This window comes from Lipotes vexillifer, unplaced genomic scaffold (assembly GCF_000442215.2).
Source record: "Lipotes vexillifer unplaced genomic scaffold, Lipotes_vexillifer_v1.1 scaffold520, whole genome shotgun sequence".
Taxonomy (NCBI): domain Eukaryota; kingdom Metazoa; phylum Chordata; class Mammalia; order Artiodactyla; family Lipotidae; genus Lipotes; species Lipotes vexillifer.
In genome coordinates this window covers 1,946,705-1,971,207 of record NW_006784004.1, presented here as the reverse complement: position 1 = coordinate 1,971,207, position 24,503 = coordinate 1,946,705, and the positions used below count along the sequence as shown (strand labels likewise).

Genomic DNA, 24,503 nt, shown 5'->3' with positions numbered 1-24,503 from the left:
TTTATCCTAGTGAACAGAAAAAAATGAGATTAATTTACTTTTATTTATTTATTATTTTTTAGAGCAAAGTGTGATTTACACATGAAGAATCATCGAGCCCAGGTTTGTTGAGATTTGGACAATACTTTCTACAGCAAAGACATCTCCCCTGTAGACTCTGGAACATGCTGTATTATCTTATCATATAACAGATGACCAGCCATATGGCGAGTGGGGAGGGAAACCAGGGAGGTAACAGTCTACGGTACCAGTAGATGCGTGACTGAGAAAACAAAGGTTAAAACCATATATGGGCAATGTGGATGATTTTCCCATTTTAGTTAGAAGATTTTTGGTTTTTGTTTTGGAATGGTATTTCCTGTTATATGAGAATATATTTTAAAAACCATATTTATATACAAAATTTTCTTTTAAAAATATATTTTTTTAATGTGTTCTTCATAATAGCACAACTGGGATACAGCCTCAGGGTCAATTATAACATAATATGATCCATATATTCTCACTCAAAAAGTCTAGTCTTCCAGAGACATTAAAAAAGATTTAAAATATTTATATGAAATAGCCTAATTCTCCCAGTATGCAAGTTCCTGCCTGGTGGTAGGTTACTAAACTATTTTAGGAGTCTGCAGTCATTCTTTCAAGACACAAAAATACAGTGTGGCAGTAACTTATTTAATGTTACCTCAGCTGCTTAAAGTCAAACCAATTTAAACAATATCTCATTTAATGTTCTGCACTATTATTCATATCACTTAACAGAAGTAGAAATTTACAATGTGACACTTGCCTCCCACTGTGCAAACTGTTTCTTCATTTTTCTTGAAAAAGTCGGAGACTGACAAATGCCACGGTAGATACACAGAATATGATGTTACAATTACCTACTCAGCTATGGAGAAAATGAAGTATTCCAAATATATGTGATTTTATCACAATTTCTATCACAGCCAATATCTTATTTATTTATAAAACTCATTTTCCTAGTTTAAAATGTAAAGTAATAAGAATAAATTGTGTGAGTCATTATCTTGGCTATGTTTGGCTTGACTTCATGTTGTAAAGCATTCTATGTCACAAAATGCATACTTTTTCAATATGAGACATTTTTACATAAAAACTATACAAGTTATAACTTTTTCGCACTTGCACAATAATTTTGCATATTCATAGGCATAGATAGATATCCACATGTAACAATCTGTTCTTTACAAAAGTAAGCATTTTTTCAAGATTAACAAATATACTCAAAAATGAATAAATCACAAAGTTATATTTGATTATTTTTTAATAAAGTGAATATATGTTTAATCATCATCCAGAACAAGAAATAATCTATTACCCCATCCCAGATACCCCTCATATTCCCTTCCAGTTACCACCACACCTCCCAAAATCTAACCACTAGTCTAACTTTAGTTGATACAGACTAATTTTGACTATATTTTAACTTTATGAAAAATAATCTAACTATGCCCTCTTCTGTGTTAATCTTCTTTGACACAACACTGTTTTTATGTCTACCCCATCTAACTGCAAGTAGCAGTAATTTTTTCATTTTCATTCCTGTATAGTATTCCATGGTACAGATATATCATGATTTATTTATCCATTCTACAGTTAATAGATACTTGGGACTTTTACTATTTTGAAAGCTGGTATAGGAATTTGAGCAGTGGAGAGATATTATGTGACTTGAACTTTAATAGAATAATTCTGGATCCAGTATTGAGAATGGACCGGTGAAGGGGGAGAGTAAGGGTGAAAACAGGTAATAACTTTCCAATATCTGTTTGGCATATTAGAAGCTAAGAGATATTAGTAGTGGTAAAAACTGGAAGAATTCCAGATAGATCTGATTTCTTTTTGGTATACTGTCAGCTTTTGCTGATAAATTAGATATGGAGAATGTTAAAAAAAGAGAAGCATTAAAGACAACTCCACTGTCTTTTGCAGAAGCAACTGGAAAAGAGTTCTCTTTTACTGAGATGGGGAAATGTATGAGATGAAAAAGTTTATGAATGGATCATATTTTTTAAGCCACAAAACTTGATTTTAGCTATCAAAATAACTATTTATAAATCCATCCACTAAGAAAAAAAAAACAAATTTTCTTACAGAAACTATTAGGAAAACAGATGCATGCTTCCTTATCCTTGTTTTCTAAATTACTCCAGTTAATGGAGAAAATGTCTTTAGTCTCACTGAAAGAAGCACACTCACAATTTAGAATATTAGCTTCTTAATATAAACAAAGAAACACAATGTACCTCAAAGGACTTTTTTTTTTTTTACCTTTCTGATAAGTAAAATTAAAAAATCAATATCTTAATTTTAGAATTCTGATGGGGTACTGACTCCAATTAAAAAATGGCAAGATACTCTCAAACTTTTATATAAGGAAGAACGGCAATTATTGACTCCTTGTACAAGGAGTTACTGGTTATCAGTTATTACAAAACCTGAGAATCACTTTGAGCATGAAAGACCTAGAGCTAATACATGTAGGACATTTTATCAATATTCATGAGTATAACACAAAGCCTTGCTGCAAGTGGAGAGAAGATAATGATGTAATGAGTGATAGATTAGGTGAGTAGAGAATGCAATCATTGCTAAAGCCAGTTTTCATAGCCAAACTAGTTTCTCACTCCAGGTAAACTTTGAGCACTACTTTCTAAACCCTTCTCATTTAAGAAAATGTACTTTACGAGATATGTAAACTAATGGGAAAATACATCAGATTTGAGATCCTGCTTAAATATAAACCTTACAATTTCAGAAAAGCCTTTGTGGGAGACGTTGTGCAATTCACAGATCAAAGAATAAGCTGTATATTGTTCTGTTTCAATTATTATGGAAACTGAAGCCAGTGACATGCATTAAGAATATGTTAAGGCAATATATTTGCTTCTTCCAGTTCTATATATATATATAAATAGCAACATTTGCATGGTGTATTATAGTTTACAAAGTGCTCACTTGATTTTTGATTTTACATCTTAGATTCAAAGGCACACTTTAAATAGCAATCATTATCTCTAGAAAAATGTAAGCACTGGCAGAGCACACAAATGTAACCAACTCTACATTTCATTCTGTATTTAGATAAGAACTGCACAGTAGTTTGCAGCAACTATTAGCAGATATTTGCTTTTTGGAGCTTCACACATACCTTAAGTCCAAGCAATATTCTCTCCCCTACATGCCATCTTCCTCTTTGTCATTATAAGAATCCTTTCTTTGTGAAACACCAGTTCATGGCCACGATATAACATATGAACTCTTTAAAACACTCTGTCTCTTGCTCTCTTCTCTTAAACTTACAGTACTTAAAATCTAAGCAACTCCATAAAGCATGTAACTGAAGTGGATGGTGTTCAGCTTGATCTGCCTATCTTATTTTGAGTATTTTTCTGCTCTTCACCCAGGTCGGTCCTCTAAATATCTAGAAATACCACTACTTTCAACCTTGTTCTGCCCTCCAGACCTCCAAAACAAAGCTTTATGATTTTGATTTCCTACTAATAATGCCTTTTGCAACCCCCTTCCAACCTTCAATCTACAGTTTTTGCCCTATGCCCCAGCTCCTATCCTCTGCTTCAAAACAGTTTTTAAATGTACAAAATAAAATGGTATATAATGATGTCAAATTATTTTCATGTTAATTGTCCCACACTGAGGGGGATTATAATGATAAAATCTTTTATTAAAGGAGATCTACTTGGCAATGTTACATAAGCGCATTGTCTTTGCTGAATGGGAGCAGTAGGAATATTGCTTTCTGTGATCAAAAGTAGTAAAAAGGGACTAATTCCTATAGCTTATTAAATTTCAGGTTTGTGGTAAATATCAACATATGCAATATGTACAAGTACATCAGGTAGAGATCATTATGTCCATTTAACAGATCAGGAAACTCTAGGTTTAGCTTAATTAAAGTAACCACAGTTATACAGTCACATCAGTAATAAATGGCAGAGGCATATTTCCTACAAATCCAGTCTGTCAGACCACAAGGCTTGTGTTCTTTCTCATACAACAACAACAGAATATGTATTTATATAATATACTGTATTAGTCTGATAGGGTTGCGATAGCAAAATACCACAAATTTCTGGTACAAAATATACAAACAGCTCATGCATCTCAATTAAAAAAAAATCAAAAATTGGGCAGAAGATCTAAATGGACATTTCTCCAAAGAAGACAGACAGATGGCCAAAAAAAACATGAAAAGATGCTCAACATCACTAAATTATTTGAGAAATGAAAACCAAAACTACAATGAGGCATCACCTCACACTGTCAGAATGGCCATCATCAAAAAAATCTATTAACAATAAATGCTGGAGAGGGTGTGGAGAAAAGGGAACCCTCTTGCACTGTTGGTGGGAATGTAAATTGGTACAGCCACTATGGAGAACAGTATGGAGGTTCCTTAAAAAACTAAAAACAGAGCTACCATATGATTCAGCAATCCCACTCCTGGGCATATATCCAGAAAAAATCATAATTCAAAAAGACACATGCACCCGGATGTTCATTGCAGTACTATTTACAATAGCCAGGACAAGGAAACAACCTAAGTGTCCATTGACAGAGGAATGGATAAAGAAGATGTGGTAAATATATACAATGGAATATTACTCAGCCATAAAAAGGAATAAAATAATGCCATTTGCAGCAACATGGATGGACCCAGAGACTGTCATACAGAGTGAAATAAGTCAGAAAGACAAATATCATATAATATCACTTATATGTGAATCTAGAAAAATGGTACAAATGAACTTATTTGCAAAGCAGAAACAGAGTCACAGATGTAGAAAATAAACTTATGGATACCAAGGGAGGAAGGAAGGGGTGGGATGAATTGGGAGATTGGGATCGGCATTTATACACTATTGATACTATGTATCAAATAGATAACTAATGAGAACCTACTGTATAGCACAGGGAACTCAGTGTTCTGTGGTGACCTAGATGGAAAGGGAATCTAAAAAAAGAATGGATATATGTATATGTATAACTGATTCACTTTGCTGTACAGTAGAAACTAACACAACATTGTAAAGCAGCTATATTCCAATAAAAATTAATTTAAAAAAGAAAACATACACAGAGAAAAGCTTTGCTCACTCTACTTTTGATTTAATCATAACTACAAAGTGTGTCTTTATAATAAAAATAAGTCTTTAAAAAATGATTTCTCAATGTTTTTACTGAAAGAATTAAAATATAATTGAGCCTTTTCTCTAACATAGCTGGTTAAAATTTGTTTTTATTATTGTTTACTTTTATTATTTATTCTCTTCATTAGTATTTATTAAATAATAAAACAAGCATTTATTGTTTGCTTTTATTATTTATTATTGTATTATATACTTTAGAAAAATATATATCACCTTCACATCTTATAATTGATAACATGTAAAACCTCTAGCAGGTTATTTCTTAAATGAGCTGTAAGATATCAGAGCATTTACAGTTTTCTTCTGTGATGATTAATCTTAAGTACCTTTAGAAATAATGATTCTCTGATTACTTTGACATCAATGCCTCATCAGAGTAGGATATTTTCCTTTATGCTATTTCTTTGATGTTAATGTTTTTTGTGAAATTAGAAAGGAATATTTTCCTGATATCTTCATAAGTCACATTTCTTATCATTGATTAACAATCGAAAAATATATTCCTTTTTTCTACTAAAATTTGTGTCTTCTCTAAATAAATTGTTGCTCTGATTTTATCTGATATTTTATTACAATATCTCTGTTATTTAATAAATAAATGTAAAGATGACAAAAAGTAATACTTTATGTACATCAATTCTGGATTCCATAAGTTTTCACTTGTTTAATTGACTATCTCAAAACATCTTTCCAAATTGCAATTAAAACAACATATCTGGGTCTTATCGACAGTTTGAACAAATGCTCAACAATCTTCTTTTTATTTGTACTTACCTTCTTAATCTTTTATATTATATCTTAAGGCTTTTAAAATCTTGATATACCTATGGTGCAAGAACTGAAGAGAACATTGTTTTGGGAACTGGCTGAGGAGAAGCTGAATTAAGATACTTTAAGTTTAGCGAGATGTATTTATGTGTTTGACAGTCATTTCAACATGTGATGTAGGGAATGGCTTGCAAGGATATTCCTACTACCCACTGTGACAATTCACTCAGCTTCATGGCAGAAAAGTACAAGAAAAGAAATAGTATTGCAGTATGAACATGTCCTACAGCCACACAGACTCTTATCAAACACAGGAGAGTATGAGACGGAAGAGAAGTCATAGTCAGTATTGCCCTAAAAATCAGACAAGAAGTAATACTGTCTTAAACTTCACACTTCAGAAGACTCCTCAAATCACAAACACTCACAAAAACATTTATTAAAAAAATCATGCATGACTCTCATTCAGGATTTGTATCTAGAGCTGATACAGTGCAACTCACAACTTTAAAAATCTACTCGCATGAATAACACCATCAGGCCCTGGGGAAATACTTCTCTTCTCCTGTTTAAATTCTGAAAACAAAAGGTCATTGATTGTTAGTGCCATGAAGTGAGTCAGACTCCGTTTCTCAGTTGAGGAAGGATTTAAGTAGAGAAAGCACTTAGGTAACAGAAAAAACAAATTAATGTGTTGATGAGTCTTCCTCTTAGATAGCAATAATGCAACAGAGTCTTGACTAATAAGACATCATTTCCCAGCAGTTCTCCATAATATTTATTACAGATCTGTTTCACATGGGTCTCCAAGTACATTCTTCTCCTTAAATTTCTGGAATGTTAGGGGTAGATTAAACAATTTCAATTAAAATATTTTATATTTTCAAGTTTTATAGTCCCCTCCAAGAACTTGAAAAGGGCCCATGCAAGTGAGTAGCCCTGAAGATTTAGGTTCATTTACTTTATGGTGATCTTTACCTGGCCTGGTTCTATGGACAGGGATGAGGTGTAATCATTCCCACTTGGTGATGACTTGTTGCCTGTGTGGCTTTCTGCTCCATGGTCACTTAATTATAAAGTCATTGTTAGTATATATTTAATGTACTGAACTGCCCAGGTGTTCAGTTCAAGTTTTGGCTCTACCATTTTCTATCAATATTTCCTTAAACAACGTCCCTAGGTTTCCTCTTTCCAGATCTCTACACTGAAAGGGTTAAACTAAACCACAGTATATTACTTGGGTTCAAAGCTAGGCTTCTGTAAAAAACACACACACACACACACACACACACACACACACACACATATCCAATAATAACTAAGTGACAAAAAATAGAAATTTATTATTCCCCCTTGTAGCAGTCCAAGGTGAGTGTTCCAGGTTACCAAGAAAATCTGCTCTACCTTGTTCATTAAGGGACCTAGGTTCCTTATACTAAATTCTAACTTCAACCCTAGGCATTGGTGTGGTCTGCATAACAAGAGTTGTGTTCTCTTGGATTTCAGTTGGTGGGAAGAAGAAAGAAAATATGGAAGAGACACACTCTTAGTTAATTCCACAGCCTGTAAGTGGCACCCATTCTTCTGATTGTACTCCATTGGTAAGAACTTAGACACACAGCCACACCTAAATTTAAACAAAGCTAAGAAAAGTGGTATGGCTGAATAGACATGAGCTTGGCCAAAATTCTATTTCTATGGCTGAAGTGATACTGGATTTTGGGTGAACAAGGAGCAACATCTGCAATAATCCTTAAATTGTCTTCAAGTTGTGAAATTATAATTATTATGCCTCAAGTTATTTATTGTTTCATTTTTGCCAAAAGCACATCTAAAATCTGGATAAAATTAGTGCTTGGTAGAACTTAATATTCTATTGAATTTTTATTGCATCTGTATCAGTACAACTCTCCCCTAAATATTAAAAAGTGGGATTGTCATTGTTACATACCCTCCCTAAGTTTAGGGTATAAGAATGACAGTAGGTATGAACTGGGGGCTTATTTATGAGACATAGGTAAAGTTTCTTAAAAAATTTGTTCATTTTATAACTGTTTCTAGAGACAGCTGTTGTTGTTGTTATTTTTTCACCATTATTGTAACTTTTTCCAGGCAGATATGTGATGCTAATGTTCTTTTCTTTCCAATTGTGATAATTTATGCTATATTATTTGAATCATACTTCCATCTACAACATTCAACTTTCTATTAAATAAGTTTAGACTCTGCATATATGAGAACTACGGTCTCTTTTTTGAAGCATGAAAAGGTCATAAAGAATAAGAACTACATGCTAGTTACACCAGAGGCTTTTTAAGAAGTACATATTTCTAGACTAAGGGACTCAAGTACACAAAACTATTTCTTTGGTAAAATTCACATGCAGGATAGTATTTTTTTTTTTTTTGGAAACTGATTTATCAGAATATGAGGGCAATTTGAACTCATTTTAACTAATTAACATGTTACTTATATTTAGTCATAAAAACATGTCCAGAGCACAGTAAAAATACTACATTATATTTACAAAAGTCTACCTTAAATTTCCTCTAAGATGAGTGAACTCTTTAGAACCATCATAGAAAATGACACCATGATTTTCATGTTACCTCTGCCAGATGTTTTGTTTGTGTTGCTGTTGTTTTATACTATCTTGGAGCTATAATTTTTTCTAGGATTTCTCTTTTAAGTGTATTACGAAAACAAACAAACAAAATTCTTCAATATACCTCCAATGATCAGGTGGAGAGTTCATAATTTGAGCATACTTTAGGGAAGATGTCTAAGGCTAATAACGGGCTACTCCAAGCTATTTTGACTCTAACGCATGGGGTCAAAGTGTGGTCCCTAGACCAGAATCATCAGCATCACCTGAAACCCTGTTATAAATGCCAACCCTCAGGTCCCACCCCAGATTTACTGGATCAGAAACTCTGGAAGTAGGTCCCAGCAATCACTGTTCTAATAAGCTCATCATGCTTACTGACAAGATGGCGGAGTAGGAGGGCTCAGAACTCACTCCCCGCCCCCCATGAATATATCAAAAATACACTGATATGTGGAACAATTCTCACTAAAAACTAACTGGAGACTGGCAGAAACATTCCTGTAGATCCACATGGAATCAGGTAGGAAGGGAAGCAATCAGGTTGCAGCCTGTGCCCCTGGGAAGGGACTCAGAGGAGAATAGAGATTACACAGGCAGAGATCTTCCCTTGGGAGTGAGCAGGTGGAGGCAACATTGGGCACCCCTGCCCTGGGGTCTGAAACTGGGAAGAGTAGTCCTGTGGGCTGGTTGGAGGGCCAGTGGAACTGATAGAAAGGATATGGGAAGCCTGGACTCCCTTCATGAGGAGCATGCATGTGACTGCTTACTCTGGGGGAAAAGGGCAGAGAGGGAAGATTGAAACGCATGGGATGTTGCCTGGTTTCCTGCACCAGTTTTGGCATGTGCCCCACGTTCAGCTGAGTGCCAGCTCTGACCCCTTTGATCATGATGCAGCTCCACACTGGGAGGAGGGCTGCTTCCTGCCATGGCTTAGGGGAGAGCTCAGCTGTGAGGGACAAAGGTGGCTCAGACATAGAGTGGCATCTGAGCTGGCAGGGGCAATCATGACTGGTGCTCACGGAGGCAGCACATCAAAAGCAGACTGGATCTCTGACTGCAGATGGGGCTGCCATGGTTTGTGCCTAGACCTTTGCTGAAAACCAGGACCATCCCCACTTGTTCCAGCACTGGTCCCCCCTGGAGCAAGGGTGCTGGTGCTGGGAAGGGGGAGAACACTCATTAAAGGGAATGAAGCAAGCTCAGACTCGACCCTTAGGGCTTCTCCAGAAACATGGGACTTGACACCACTGGCAATAGGCTGGTGCTGGCCAATGAGCAGAGGCAAAGTTTTGGCTCACACCTGGCTCTGGCTCTGGTCCCTCCATCTTCAGCCCCACTTACAACTAAGGTGATAACTGCCAGCACACCCTGGGGAAAGATGTGACTTGTGTTCATGTCAGATCTAGTTCTTTCACCAAAGATATTAGGCACACACAGAGGCTATAGGTATGCTCCCACACAAGGACATTCTTTCAAGATTGCAATAGGTAACTGCTTCACATAATTTCATAGGGACAGAGAAATTTAAGCAAAATGAGAAGACAGAGGAATATGTTTCCATTGAAAGAACAAGAGAAAATACCTGAAAAAGACAACTAATGAAACAGAAGTAAATAACTTGCCAGATAAAAAGTTCAAAGAATTATTAATAAAAATGCTAAATAAATTAGGGAATTTAATTTACGAACACAGTGAGAATTTTAAGAAGGAACTAGAAAATATAAAAAAGAACTAGTTGGAATTGAAGAATACAATAAACAAAATAAAAAAAAAAAACTAGAAGGAATTTACAGCAACCTAGGTGATACAGAAGAATGCATAAGTGATCTGCAAGATATAATAATGGAAATCACCCAATCAGAACAGCAAAAAGAAAAACAAACTAAAAAAAGAGAACAGTTTAGGGGGCCTCTAGAACAACATCAAGCATACCAACACTCACATTATAGGGGACCCAGGAGGAAAAGAGAGAGAGAAAAGGGTCAAAAATGTATTTGATGAAATTATGGCTAAAATCTTCCCAAACCTGAAGAAGGAAACATATCCAGGCACAAGTAAAACAGAAGGTTCCAAACAAGATGAACCCAAAGAAAGCCACACAAAGACATATCATAAGTAAAGAAGTATCTATAGGAAAAGAAAAATCTCAGCAGTAAAGGCAAATATGTAGCAAAGGCTGAGGATCAACCACTTAAGCTGGCAAAAAGTTTAAAAGACAAAAAATTATAAAACCAACTATAACTACAAAGAACAGAGAAGGGATAAATATAAACACTAGAAACAAAATGTGGGGGAGGGGAGTAAAAATCTAGATCTTTAGAATGCAGTTGAACTTAGGTGGCTACCTGTTTAAAACAAGTAGATATAATTATAGGTCGACATATAAAAACCCCATGGTAAGTAAAAATTAAAAAACTCAATAAATACACAAAAACTAGGGAAAAAGGAACACAAGCATACTACTAAAGAAAATCATCAAACCACAAGGGAATAAACTAAAGGAAGAAGAAAAGAACAGAGAAGAATTACAAAAATGCTCTGCTTGTGGCTCTAAATGCTCTGTCACTGCTATACATTAAGCCAGAAATTGTAGTGAAAACTGGCGTCTCTTGCAGACACACATATATTCACATATACATGTATATTAATATATACATACAAATATAAACTTTGTAAACTACATATAATTTTTTAATCTTCTTTTCTAATTTTTGTGTTCTTCCTTCTTTATTCACTGTGCATGCTTTGAGACCAATTTTTAAATCCATGAATTTGTTAGTAGAAGTCAATTTTTTCCCATGAATCACTATCTATTTAAATACAGTGTAATCTATATATAAGCTTATTTTTCTATGATCTAATACAGGTTAAAAATGTAAACCTAAGGAGGAATTTATATAAATTCATGAACCATAGATGAGTAAATTATTATTGAGGAAACAGAAAATTTTTAGAATATATCCATGGTATCATTAGGGCAATTCTCAAAGGTCAGTTCTGTCACAAAGATTAAATTTCTCTGCCCATTTGAATTCAGGCAGCATAGTCATGAAATGTAAGCAAAACAGCATTTCTTAGTAGAAGTATGTGTGTTGTTCCCACACTCTCCTTTCCCAGAAGCAGGTGTATAGTTTCCACATTCTCTTTTCCTTGTCCCCTTGCATACAAGGAAGCTTGTATGAAGATAGAGCCCCTATCAGTATGGATCTCTGAGTCCAGGAAGAGACCCCCTTGCTGACATGCAATGAACCCATAATGTTGTGAGAAATAAGCCTTTCATTTTAAGCTGCTGACTTGCTTCACTGTTTGCTACCAGTGTATAACCTAGTTTGTCATGCCTGATACAATTCTGCAAATCTTATGATGTTGATATTTCATAATTTCTCAAAGTCCTCAAGGTCCTAAAACAAAGGGCTATAGGTAATAGAAAAGGGGTGGGATTAAGAAACTATTGCAGGACCTTAGACATTTAGAGATGCCAATCAGAGCTACTTTGCTTTTAACTATTTTATATATAGTTCTGTTGCTCTCAATCTGCCTTCCCACACCAAAAAAAAGAAAAAATAGTACACCACTATTGCCATGGATAACTCTTAAATTCTTATTTTAGTCAAATACTAAATTACACTCCACAGGCTTGCTCTGTAATAGCTTCATGTTTCATTCCACACATATTTGATAAGAACCTATCACATACAAAGATGGGTTATAGGGCTTTGTGGAAGATTTAAGAAATAGAAGGTCGCATTTCTCGTTCTCCAGAACGATATAGTCTAGCTATAAAATTTATAAAATTTCTTTAAAATTTTCTCCAAATGGGGTGGAAGAAGCCTGTTAACACTTTTTTGACATATTTATTTATTTTAAAGAGAATGCATAGAATTAAGTAATAATAACCATTTAATTTTTTAAAATGCATCTGCTGTGAAAGAAAGCTACATATCTGCCTGTGAGAAATAAGTATCATCTTTGATCCCTTGCTTTAAGCTCTTTTGTTTTAGGAATCCATTTAAATTTTTGATAAATAGACAACCTTAAATGAATTTTAGGGCAAAACTTGTCTCTTTGTATCCCCAAAATTCAAAAGGAGTTACAATAGGATTTTAAATGGTAGCCTAATTTTGTCATAAGTAGAGTAATTAAAAGGATTAGAAAAAGTTCTCCCCTTTTTTAGACAGATAGTCTGCATGAACTACAGAGGCTTACAGATAACCTTTTGCCTTCCATCCCTAGCCACCACAGGAGCAGTTCTGGGACTGCTAGACAACTGAAAATTCTCACCTTCAGGCAAAGGGCTAAAAACAGTATCGATAATCTCTGAATAATGCATGTGATAGAAACCATAGAAAATAAAAGGCATATGAAAAACTGCAATAAAAATAATCCCAGTATGGTCTGATCCCAAAGGAAGAGATTCCTAATTTTACCACCTAAATAAGTGATGAATACAAATAAATACAAGGCAGTGTGTGATAAGTACCATGAGTGACCATGATGCCATTCTTTTTACTCTGAATACATTTTTCTCCTCTTCCCCATTTTAGTCTTTTGAGTGGCTTCTAGCCACCAAGGCCCACTTCAAACTCTATTTCTTTTTTTGAACTATTTCCTAATCAACCCACCAGGAATCACCTGCATCCTCTCTCTGGTCATGTTGCCCTCACTACAATGCATTTAGTCTTCAATAGTTCACCAGTTGTTGCACACATATTAGCCTCCTCTCCCCAGACAGTAACTGACTTGTTAATTAGCACTGACTATGAAATTGAAAACCACCATTCCTACCTTTCTCAACATGACCCACAAGGAAATAATGAGTATATACTAAGCATCCTGTAACCCCTGTGCACCATCCATTTCTGCATAATCCCTTCATCTACTCTAGCAACACTAATAGAAGACTATACCCTTAAAGTAGGTAGCTGGGTAATTCTTAGTGAATTTACCATCTTCTTTGTTGTAGATAATTATAACTTGCTTAAAATTCTGTTTTGGAAAATTGTCAAAGTTCAGCAATTAATTATAGTAAACACCTATGTTTTCCTCATTTTTGATTACTGGAAGAGCACTTTCCCCCTCTTCAGTTCTCTAGCACTATTGTTATTGCCTGTGGTTCTGCAAAAATTACTGAAAGTACCGGGGGACCTACAAGATGGCAGGGAAGTAAGACATGGAGATCACCCTCCTCCCAACAAATACATCAAAAATACATCTATATGTGGAACAACTCCTACAGAACACCTACTGAACGCTGGCAGAAGACCTCAGACTTCCCAAAAGACAAGAAACTCCCCATGTACCTGGGTAGGGCAAAAGAAAAAAGAAAAAACAGAGACAAAAGAATAGGGACGGGACTGGCACCTCTGGGAGGGAGCTGTGAAGGAGGAAAGGTTTCCACACACTTGGAAGCCCCTTCGCAGGTGGAGACTGCGGGTGGCGGAGAGGGGAAGCTTTGGAGCCGCGGAGGAGAGCGCAGCCACAGGGGTGCGGGGGCAAAGTGGGGAGATTCCGGCACAGAGGATCGATGCTGACCAGCACGCATCAGCCCGAGAGGCTTGTCTGCTCACCAGCTGGGGTGGGTGGGGCTGGGAGCTGAGGCTCGGGCTTCGGAGGTTGGATCCCAGGGAGGGGACTGGGGTTGGCTGCGTGAACACAGCCTGAAGGGACTAGTGCGCCACAGCTAGCCGGGAGGCAGTCCGGGAAAAGTCTAGACCTGCCAAAGAGGCAAGAGACCATTGTTTCGAGGTGCATGAGGAGAGGGGATTCCTTCCCTTTCTGCCCAGAGAAGGCAGAGCACCACCTAAACAAGCTCGAGATGGGCGTGAGCCACGGCTATGAGCTCAGACCCCAGAGACGGGTATGAAACGCTAATGCTACTGCTGCAGCCACCAAGAATCCTGTGTGCAAGCATGGGTCACTAGCCACACCACCACTCCCAGGGTCCTGTGATCCAGGTACAACTTCCCCAGGAGAACACACGGTGTACCACAGGCCATTGCAAAGTCATGCTAGCCTCTGCCACCACAGGTTCACCCCTCATTCCAATTATAACTACTGTAGCTCTCCCTCCCCCTGGCTTGAATGACCAAGAGCCCCCTAATCAGCTGCCGCTTTAATCCCATCCTGTCTGGGGAGGGAACAGATGCCTGAGGGCAACCTACATGCAGAGGTGGGGCCAAACCAAAGCTGAACCCCCTGAGTTCTGCAAGCAAAGAAGAGAATGGGAAATTTTTCCATGCAGTCTCAGGAGGAGTGGATTAAAACCCCATAATCAACTTGATGTACCCTGCATCTGTGGAATACCTGAAGAGTCAACGAATCATCCCAAAACTGAGGTGGCAGACTTGGGGAACAACTGTAGACTTGGGGTTTGCTGTGACTGATTTGTTTCTGATTTTTATGTTTATCTTAGTTTAGTTTATACTGCTTGCTAACATTGGTGGATTTATTGGTTTGATTGCTCTCTTTTTTTCTATTATTATTTATTTTTAATTTTAATAATTAAAAAAAATTCATGGGCTTCCCTGGTGGCGCAGTGCTTGAGAGTCCGCCTGCCGATGCAGGAGACGCGGGTTCGTGCCCCGTTTCGGGAGGATCCCACATGCCGCGGAGCGGCTGGGCCCGTGAGCCATGGCCACTGAGCCTGCGCGTCCGGAGCCTGTGCTCCGCAAATGGGAGAGGCCACGACAGCGAGAGGCCCGCATAACGCAAGAAAAAAAAAAAAAAATTCATTATTATTTTTTCTTTCTTTTTTTCTCCCATGCGGCTGACAGGGCTTTGGTGCTCCAACCTGCTGTCAGGCCTGAGCCTCTGAGGTGGGAGAGCTGAGACATTGGACCACCAAAGACCTCCCGGCCCCATGTAATATCAATCGGCAAGGGCTCTCCCACCCAACTGGTGGTATAATAAAAGTACCTGGCTGCTCTAAATTGCTCTAAATTGTATCAAGCCTCTAGGCTAGACAAATCATATCCCAGAATTCTGAGGGAATTGGCAGATGTTGACGTAGAACTACTTTCAGTAATTTTCTTTTTTAACATCTTTATTGGAGTATAATTGCTTTACAATGCTGTGTTAGTTTCTGCTTTATAACAAAGTGAATCAGTTATATGTATACATATGTCCCCATATCTCTTCCCTCTTGCATCTCCCTCCCACCCTCCCTATCCCACCCCTCTAGGTGGTCACAAAGCACCAAGTTGATGTCCCTGTGCTATGCAGCTGCTTCCCACTAGCTATCTATTTTACATTTGGTAGTGTATATACGTCCATGCCACTCTCTCACTTTGTCACAGCTTACCCTTCCCCCTCCCCATATCCTCAAGTCCATTCTCTAGTAGGTCTGTGTCTTTATTCCTGTCTTACCCCTAGGTTCTTTATGACCTTTTTTTTTTTTTTTTTTTAGATTCCATATATATGTGTTTGCATATGGTATTTGTTTTTCTCTTTCTGACTTACTTCACTCTGTATGAGGTTTTGGCTATAAACACTACACTATTATTAATGCGAGAAATTCTTCCACAGAGAGCTGGAAACAAAATTCAATGCCCAATACAATCTCTAAATATTAAATTAAATCAGCATTTAAAAATGAAAGAAAAGGAAAACTAGTTCCAATTAACCAACTGGACAATAAAGCAGTATGAAGCAGATACTGCCATATGGTATTCCAGGGTATTTGATACTGGTTATTCCATTCACTTCCAGAGTGTGGGGGACATGCTAAAAACTTCAGTATCATAAATATCTTTTTAAAATTTATGATTCATTTTCCCTCTATTCATACTGAAAATAGTCAGGAGCTTATTTCTATGGTTTACACTTAAATCAACAAAGAACTGTGACCTTGGGTAACAGGTCACCTAGAGTAATATTGATATTTTCCCAAACTCTTTCTTAAAGACAGGTAGAAGCAATGGAATAGGAGGTGGAAAAAATAAATAAATTATCCTGTCAGACATAGAACTGTTCAGAGATTGGAAGGTTAAGAAACAGGAAATGTAACAAATCTTATTTACAGAAGGGAGGAAGGCTCAAGACATTCATTTTTAAGTAACTTTAATTTAGAGTCAACCAATATTGTTGAGAGGACTCTAGGCCACATTACTCTGCTATCCACTTTCACAGCCATTGTCTATTTAGCTTCAAAAATTATCCATGAGGTAGGAATTATTATTGCCATTTTACAGAATAAGGAAACAAAGGATATTAAGCGATTTGCCCAAATCTACGTAACTGGTAAGTGAGGGAGGGCTCATGATAAACAGTGATGTTCTCTGCAAGATGAGGGATGAGGGAGCTATACCCGGTTGTGTGCTGAATGACAAAAGCAGAGGAGAAGGCATGAATGGTGCTTCCATTCACCAACTGTAGCAAATATTTGCCATGCCATACCCCATTAGCTTCCAATTAAACTATGTCTACTTTTTGGTATATTAACATATTGACCACAATAGGATAGCACATGCATATATCACTATAACTCAGGATGATAAAAATTATTCCTGGCCTGAGAGTTCTTTTTCCACCCCACCACCTTAACCATCACACTGGAGGATCACTTCCCATGAGGATAAAAGAGAAACCAAATTATGTTAAGAATACGATTAATGACTATGAGGAAAGCTGATATTAGAATGTATTCTAAAAAGCCATGATTTAAACCTGAATTTGATGTGATCAATGGGACAAGTTTAAAGAGACTATAGTTAAGGATAAAAACGAAAAGCTTCTGTTTGCATAATATTTCATTAGTATCTGGAGATACAGAGATCAATGCAGTAATTAATGACATAGCTGTGATTCCTTACATCTCATTAATCATTAACAGGATATAAAACTGTGTATATAATTGGGAAATTCAGCTAAGCTTCATTATAAAAGGAAAAATACACTAGAAGTCATTTTTGTTTAGCTCATGTATTAAAACTGTTTCCACCGGGCAGTAATGACAGCAATCTAAGACAATTTCCTAACAAGTAGATAGCACACAGTGATACATAAAAAGAAATCTTTTGATTTTTTTCCCTTTATTTTCTGGATCATTTTCACATTCTCCTTCAGTTAACTGGACACTTAGCTAAGCCATATATGTCATATGTCATATATGTCATAATGAAAACCTTTCACTAAACTCCTAAGGAAACAGCTTTTAGCATCACCATATCTACTGTGACAATTATGCTAAAACCAAAATACGAACCTTGATTCTTTTCAATCCATGGAATAATATGGTGGGTGAGTCATAAGGAAATTATTTTACCGTCTAGTGTTCAAAATAAAAATACACTAATAAAGCTGTGTTTTAAAATGGTACATCTACATAAAGTATGATAATGAAGTGATTTCTAATTTGATTAAATGTCATAATCACTATTTTTCTTACTTTAATAATTAAGAAACAAAGGTACAAAGGTTATCATATGATCAATACCAAAATTTAATTAAGTAGGCCATTGGACAAATCAGAAGATCCTTATAGAATTTCAGGGGTCCTCGACTGCCAAAAGTAAATTCAGTTTTGGACAATACAGAAAAATGTTGGAAAGTAAGGCTGGATCACTGAAGCACGGTTTCCATTTATTTCTTCAATGTTAGGGGTCAAAGAGGAAATTGCCTCAGTGCTTCTCTACTTCACTGAAACAAAACTTTAGCTCACAGTGAATGAACTATGTAAGAAATCACTTTAATGACCTTTATCGAGATACTACTGGATACAAGATACTGTGCTAAATGGTCTGGAAACATACATAAATAACAGGTGTATTATTTTTTAGGGCTGCTGTAACACAATATCACAGACTAGGTGGCTTCAGCAACAGAGATTTATTTTCTCAGTCTGAAGGCTGCAAGACCAAGATCAAGGTGTGGCCAGGGTTTGCTCCTTCTAATGCCTCTCCTTGGCTTGTAGATAGCTGCCTTCTCCCTATGTCTTCACCTGGTCTTCTCCCTCTGTACATGCCTATGTCCTAATTTCCTCTTCTTATAAAGACACTGGTCATACTGGATTAGGGCTCATCCTAATGACCTCATTTTAACTTATTTACATCTTTAAAGACCCTGTCTCCATATATAGTCACATTCTGAGGTACTGGGGGTTATGGCTTCAATGTGTAAATTTTGGGGAACTCAACTCACCCAACAACGGTAGCATCCCTGCCCTCTGGGACTTTTAAAATAATAGAGAAAAACATAAAAGTAACAGTAACATAAGGCAGAAAGTGGCGAAAGTTATAGCAGGAATTCAAAATTATGAAGGAGCATAGAAAGGCTTAAAGTAGGAAAAAGTTTAAAGGATGAAGGTTTTCTAAGGACAGGATTTCAGCAGACTTGAGATGAATATGGTGAAAAGGGCAGAAAATGACATGATCAGAATAGGCACTGTGTAGGGCTAATTTTTCTTTTAATAATCAAACCTTACTCTGATTGACATATATTATGTGTTTAAGATGATAAAGGTCATTTGGTTGCTGATAGCAAAAGCGGCAGTATGAAATCATATTTTCTTCAGTATTCTATGTAAAATATATCACAGGCAAATTAAACATATCATTTTAATTCCCAACATATCATTTGCACTTGTGGACATTTTTGAAAAGAAATAGAATACAGAGAGAAATAGAATTGTACCCGCCATACACCAGAAGTAGATATGGATAATAAAAGTCCAACAGCAATTGGATTATCCTTGTAAGAAATCTATATATCAAAAAACTATGCCTATAGTAGCTCTTTTTTTCTGAGGGTCAGTTCCCAAATTTATGTGATGCAATAGTATTTTAAATTCTTTCCTGCTATAAAGTGTCACTGAGTAAAAAAAAAAAGTAGATTTGTGATATTTTATTACCAGTGAGCGCAACCTATGTTCATCTGCCCAACACACTACTCTTAGTCCTGTTTGCAAAATAAGTAATATTTCTGACAATAACAAAGAAATATTCTCAATTTTAATTGATTTTATTTAAAAAGCAGAAGAGAGTAGTAAGGAACCTCACAAAATACCCTTTTATATTATCAGAGGAGAAAAATGCTGAACTTTCAATGAAATTCATAATAAATCTGTGCTTCCTTATAACTTCTTACATATGTCACTGGCAGATAAAATGAATTTTTACTTACTACTTAAAATTATAATTCAATAGCGCTCAGCCATGTGACATTAAAAATGTGGTAAAGTACAGGATTTTCATTTTGTTTCCAGATATTTTTCCAAAGGCATATTAAAGTTCTCTTGTCTATTATCATGGCAATTATTTAGGTTAGTATCAGAAAATGTTTGAAAGACATATGAATTCTGCATTTCATATCACTTGTTAGCCCCTAAATAAGCAGAAAAAAATTTAAGTTCAGTGAATTACAAAAACAAAATTAAAGTACTCGGATTTTACATTAGGCAATAAAGATCTTGGCACATAAACCTTTAGCACTGCAGGAAATGAGCTCCATTTTTCACACTGGTGAAAGGTACAGAGTGATCATTCTGTACAATTATATCGCTAGGCAGAGCCTTGATTTGGATACAGTACTATACCAAAAAAACCCAAAAACTCACTTTGCATAGCTATGCTTAATTTTTGCAGTTGCCTAAAGTAGTTATGCTACTTATACAATCTGGCTTTGCTCTAAAGCCTGTGTTGGGAGGCTCTGAAACGTAAACAGAGTAAAATCTGCCCCAGATCACTGGGAAATTACTTCTGTAGAAATCAAATGAGAGTTTATTAAGTAAAACAGATTTAGTTAAACTAATGTTTGTTAAGTATCTCCTGTATATCAAACACTGTGTAAGACACTGCAATGAAGGAAAACCTAACAATCTGCACACATCCATGGTGAGTGGTTGCTTCTCCTACTTTGACTTAATTTTTTACTAATCTGATGTTTTGAGTGGTGTTGTTTTTGGATGTTTTTGTTTACCTTTAAATTCTTCAGAATCTCACTAAATTCTGATGTGGGAAGAAAGAGTCTCATATTCCCAGCCAAACCATATTTAGTCTAGCTCAAAGGGATATTTATTTTGCATTATCATGATCATACAAAATTGTCCAGCTGTGTCCACATGGACAACCAAAGATTTATAGAGGAAGGTACTTGAGCTTTTGTTAATTATTTGACTCAAAAGCTGAATGGGTAACAAATCGAAAGTTAGGCTTAAGAGTCAGGTACATCTATCTCCTCCATTCAAGAAAGTTCCAGATGGAAAAACTCAGAATTATGGCCTAAACATGACCTTCACATTTTAACATTTAAAAAAATAGCCAAAAGCTATTTTGCAAAAATATATATATATATTTTTTGCGGTACGCGGCCCTCTCACTGTTGTGGCCTCTCCTGTTGTGAAGCACAGGCTCCAGACGCGCAGGCTCAGCGGCCATGGCTCACGGGCCCAGCCGCTCCGCGGCATGTGGGATCTTCCCAGACTGGGGAACGAACCCGTGTCCCCTGCATCGGCAGGCGGACTCTCAACCACTGCGCCACCAGGGCAGCCCACAAAAATAATTTTTTATGGGAGATAATCTGACGTGATTAAAAGGTAACTAAAAGTAACATTATTATTATTTATTGTATTAGAGAATTTGAGCAATTCAGGAATTCTCTGTGACAGGTCTCTATACATTAAATTTGATTATACTAGCCAAATTCATTCTAGGGGGAGCAATAAATAGAAATATCTATGGAACTCTTAGAATTCTTGGCCTAAATGATCACACACATATTAATAACAGCATTTCTTAAGAAAAATAGAAGTTAAAAAAACATGCACCAAAATAAGCACATGCACACACACTACGGAACAGCTATTTAAACCATATAAATATTAATGCAAAAAATTATAAATTCATTTATTTAAACAGTGACAGTGTAAATGTATATCATGCCTTAATAAAAGTACTTTTAATTAATACAGTCACCACACTTTTTTTTGTTAAATATGATAGACAAAAACTAATAAAACCATCATAAATCTATAGTTTTAGAAGAAGTTACCATTGTTCCTTAGCAGGTTTTTATACTTTGAAAATGATGTTAACTAAAAATGCAATGGTTTATGATAACTTAAAATTTTCAAATAACTAGATTTTATAACCCAGTTCACAAAGAAGAGTAGAGTCACAAAGCTGAATAGTTAGGTGGAGAGAATTTATATGCAATTTATTATGAAAACATAAAGTACATAAATCACCAACAAGATGGTGGATGCAAATTTTCAAGAAGACATTGAATAATGCCATGGGAATTTAAATGTGGCTATAATGTATTGAATTATTTAGATACACAAAAAAGCACATGTTTTTCTTTACTCCAATGATCATTATACAGTATTAGTACTGTATCCAAAAAACAAAATTTAATCTACATATGAAAGTTCCTGAAATTGACTAAATTGAAAAGGCTATGGGAAGTTGTGTGGCAGTTGGTTTGCATGGCACTGAATATTTAAAAATAATATATTACAATTAAGTGTTACAGTTCTGGTGATTTCAAGTCTTATCAATATTTTTTGTTGTTGTTCATTTAGATTTTTAATAGTCATAATCTGATGACCAAAAAACACATGAAAAGCTGCTCAACATCACTAATTATTAGAGAAATGCAAATCAAAACTACAGTAAGGTATCACCTCACACCAGTCAGAATGACCATGATCAAAAAGTCTACAAACATCAAATGCTGGAGAGGGTGTGGAGAAAAGGGAACCCTCCTACATTGTTGTTGGGAATGTAAATTGATACAGCCACTATGGGGAACAGTATGGAGGTTCCTTAAAAAGAACTAAAAATAGAACTACCTTATGATCCAGGAATCCCACACCTGGGTATATATCCAGAGAAAACCATACTTCAAAAAGATACATGCACCCCAATGTTCATTACAGCACTATTTACAATAGCCAAGACATGGAGGCAAACTAAATGTCCATTGACAGAGGAGTGGATAAAGAAGCTGTGGTACATATATACAATGGAATATTCCTCAGCCATAAAAAAGAATGAACTAATGCCAGTTGCAGCAACATGGATGGACCTAGAGATTGTCATACTAAATGAAGTTAAGTCAGACAGAGAAAGACAAATACCATATGATATCACTCATATGTGGAATATAATTTTTTAAATGATACAAATGAACTTATTTACAAAACAGAAACAGACTCACAGATTTCGAAAACAAACTTGTAGTTACCACAGGGGAAACATGGTGGAGAGGGATGAATTGGGAGCTTGGGATTAACATATACACACTACTACATATGGAACAGATAAACAACAAGGACAGCACAGGGAACTCTACTCAATATTCTGTAATAACCTATACGTGTATAGAATCTGAAAAAAAATGAATATATGTATATGTATAACTGAATAACTTTTCTGTACACCTGAAACTAATACAACATTTTAAATCAACTATACTCCAATAAAATTTTAAAAAATAGTCATAATTTAATATTATTATTTAACAGGTACTGTACTTGTATCACGAAAACTTGAAATCTCAGAGCATCTGATTCCCTACAAGAAAATCTATGATATAGAAAGGAAACAAGCACTTGTAAAATTATCTATAAATGGATGTAAACTCTTAATTTATTGGTAAATTCCTGCTAATTATATGTTTTAAAAATTGTTATAGAGAACCAGGTTGAAAATTGGTTACTGTACATCTGTAATTATTATAGAGATGAATGAAATAACATTATAGTGAACTTGGATTATGCTCTGAATCTTCTTTGAATTAAATCCTGTAAGTCCTTATAATAAGCTACTAAATGCCAATATGAAAGAGTGATCACATATTCAAGTAACAATAAAAAAGGATGAGATTTCAAAGTCTGGCTGTCATATGGTTCCTTTCCTTATAGAAAGATAGCCTTGGCGTTTTTCCCAACAATTTTACCACACTGTAATTGGCATCTGAGGGCTTGTTTCCTCTATTAGACTACAGATCCTCTGTGAATAAGTCCAATGATACCACTGTATCTCTTCGGTGAATAGAAATTGATCAATAAGTATTTGTTAACTAACATAATAAATGATTAACTTACCAATACCAAAGTATTAACTGGGTGCTTGCTTCAAGAAAATTAATTCCTCCATTACTTACCATCAAGATTGCTAATAAGATGGTAGCACAGAATATCATTTAAAACTTGTTGACATGTCCCTGTGGGAAACTTTTCAGCTTTAGCTTTGAGTTTTACATACCCAAAGTGAGAAAATTCTATTGCCTGAGGCAAGTTTTGGTTATTTTGATGCCTTAGATCTTGTAATCCAATAGAAGGAAACTGTCTGTCATGCAGATATGCTTATTAAGAGGCAAGAGCTTTCATCAAAATCCTTAGCAAAGGGAAAATTATAAAATCTTAGGAAAGTTACACAGGGGACTTTAATTATCCATGTAATAACAAATGTGTCAAGGGTTAAAGTTTGTAAAGCTTTACAGTAAGATTACATTATTTATCATTCTACATATTCTAGTCTTTTATGGATGCTTGAAATGTTTCACAATAAAAATATTTTTAAAAATCTAGCCATCCTTTCCCCACCCTTATCCACAAAATAAGGGTAAAAAATAACGTAAAATCTCACAAAATATTATTCCATCAGAGATTGACCCTGGTTGATAAAGTTTTAGGTATTTTTCACATTCACAAAGCATTTTCTTAAAAGGTATTACAGAGATTCACAATCAAGTTCCATAATACTGGATGATCAGTACTATTTGGTGAGTTTCAGGTGCTGATACGGGTGGCCTGGGAAGATTTCTCTGTTACACCAGGCACACAATCCACCATGCCACCTGTTTTTGCACATTGATGTTTACTTCTCCTGTTCACTCTCTTTTACCATAAAAGTTTAAGATTTCAATTAGGTCCTATTTGTTTATTTTTGTTTTATTTTCATTACTCTAGGATGTGGATCAAAAAAGCTATT

General features: G+C 35.7%; 1 protein-coding gene across 1 annotated transcript in view; it reads right to left on the bottom strand.

Moving 5' to 3' along the window:
- The window catches only part of CTNNA3 (catenin alpha 3), a gene marked incomplete at its 3' end in the record, with an annotated part of 1,444,109 nt that overhangs the window by 296,126 nt on the left and 1,123,480 nt on the right, over nucleotides 1-24,503 (bottom strand). The window lies entirely within an intron of this gene.